A 2,661-nucleotide genomic window follows, 5' to 3' on the forward strand; every position below is an offset into this window, starting at 1 on the left:
GTTCTTTGAAGAGCTGCTGGTCAAAGCAAGTGCCCCATCCCATCAGATTGCAGGGAGAGCTCTCCCGACCCCCCGGCTCAAGGGGGAATGGCTACAGCTGACACAAGGTTGTTGTACTAATATTTGTAATTCCTTCCAGAGACTTAGATCACGAGTACCACTAGAGGAGGGCAAAGCATTATATTAGCAAGAGCCAGTTGTTATCCCCCTCTCTCATGGTCCATTGCAGGTGATGGCTGCTCCATGGATGGGCCATTCCTGCTGCTCAATATTTTGTTTTCTTTTGCCTTTATCCTCAGTGAAATCTGGCAGATGGAAATGCCAAGTGCCTGCATTCAGAGGGATCCACTTCCCTGCTCAACAGAGGCAGCCTCGATCTTCCCCATCTCCTCCCTGATCCTGTATCAGCGAACTCAATCTACTTTAATAGAGGCACAAGAAAGGAAGAGCCTTGAACTGGAGCATGGGTTCAGTCCAACACTTAGATCCTGAGAATGGAAAACTCGCAGTCCCTCAAGAGGAGAGAGGCTGGGTTGTGGTTTCTGGAGGGAGAAATTTAATACAAGCTTGTAGAGTAAATAAACTGCAACCTCATCCCTACGTCTGGCGTGTGAGAACCTTCGGGCCAGGCAGAGGGAAAGAAATCCTGTCCCTAATGGTGCTGGAGTGAGGAGCAAAGTGAAACCAGATGCGAGGCTGAGATGGGCCTGAGCTGGTGGGCATGGAAGGGCACTGCTCCCTCACTGCGGCTTGGCGTGCTCTGGTGGCTGGTGCCTGCTGCTAACCTTGGGATAAGGAGTGGGATGGGCAGTGGGATGGGCAGTGGGATGGGGAATGGGATGGGGAATTGGGTGGGGAACGGGAGGGGGAATGGGATGGGGAAGGGGATGGGGAATGGGATGGGCAGTGGGCTGGGGAATGGGATGGGGTAAGGGATGGGGAATGGGGTGGGGAACAGGATGGGCAATGGGGTAGGGATGACTCTTCCCTGCCAGTGGGACCTGACCCTGGCAATCACTGTGGGCGGGGTGGGAGGCAGCTCTGAGGGGCAGGGACAGGAAATTTCCTAAACTCTCTTTAATCCACAAGGACACTCAAGTGTCACAGAGTGAGAATCAGCCTGCAGAGCATCATTGTTAACTTAAGAAATACCCACCACAATCTTCCCCAGCTATAAAGGACTGAGCTGAAGCCATCCCAGAAGACCAGAGTTTTTAGTTGGTGGCCAGCTCTGTCAACTGCTGGTCCTGGGTTTTAGTTTCCTGAAGTGTCTCATTTGTCTCCTTCGCCAAAAGGAGCTGGAAAAAAATCCTCTTTCTCCCTTTCTTTCTCCCCTCCTCACAGTTGCTCTTTGAGTAAGGCCATACCTAACAATTATTCAGGAAAACATTATGTTGACAATACTGTTTAGAAAATAAAAAAGGGTTTTTAAAGCTAGAGAGTAACATCGTGACCATATAGCACTAGTGAATGATTAAAAATTTAGATGACTGCCTTTGAAACAATAAAAAGCTTTCGAAGCTTCTTAATGAGCAGCTATCAGAAATAAAGCATTTAAAACTTCAGAAAGTGCCTCTGTGGAAATTTCATTGTCTTTGATGCTGTAAAATAACTGCAGGGTGGATTCATTTCAAGTTCTTTTTAGCATACTGGTCGTTTAGAAATATTGGGAGATATCTTTCTTAGCAATATGTGGGGAAAACAATGTCTTGGTCGCTTTCATTTATCTGCAATTTGACAGGAGTGCAGTTTATTAACTTGAAAAGAGACAGATACATTATCTGAAACACAGAGAGTATAGTGGGTATTGCCTCCTTTTTATACCAGTGGGAGTCCATGACACTTTGAACTTGCTCACCATTAAACGCCTTCCTGAGTTGTTGAAGAGGCCTTTAAAAAGGGAGCCTGTGCATTTATGATGTAAATTCGTTATTTTGACAGTCTTTGAAATCTGTCATATTCACGTCCAATTTAATGCACCGCAAAAATTCTTTTCTTTTAAAATACTTTTCTTTTAAGATTTCAAAGCCATTTTCATGTAGAAAACTATTGTTATACCTAATATATCCTGAAAGTGTTTTAGCAAAGGAACTTATATGATTCTGTTTTAAGTCATGTCAGGTTTTAAAACATGTCATTTCTTCAAATAAGCTTTGACCACACTATCTTTTTTTTTTTTTTCATTAGTTAAAGTGCACTTGATTTCCATGGATACAATTAGTCAGAATATCTGCTATAGGATCATCATTGGATCAAACAGGGTCCTTTCAGGCTGTATTCCACAGAGCAATTGCCCACATATCTGAGATCAATACAGACCAGCACACGGGTAGGGAGATGCAGAGAGCTGAGGGCTGGTTGGGAAAGTGGAGGATTGTACTGAAGCACAGCACATTAACGAGAACCTGGGCCGGTGGGAAAATTAAACAGCTCCTTTTAAAATGATGAGCTCTGAGTATTTACTCTGAACGTGGAGTGGGGCGAGGAGGAGCAGGACGGGGGGGGCCGGGAGGCATCTGATGAAATCCAAGTTCAGTGTATTTCTGGTCAAACCCAAGCCTCACACATTTCAACTCAATCTTCAATCCAAACAAACCTCCTTAGGCTCACTAATCCTCATTACACAGTGGATTTTAGCTGTACCTGCACTTCTTTATCAGT

This window comes from Coloeus monedula (genome assembly GCF_965178545.1).
Source record: "Coloeus monedula genome assembly, chromosome: 19".
NCBI classification, from domain to species: Eukaryota; Metazoa; Chordata; class Aves; order Passeriformes; family Corvidae; genus Coloeus; species Coloeus monedula.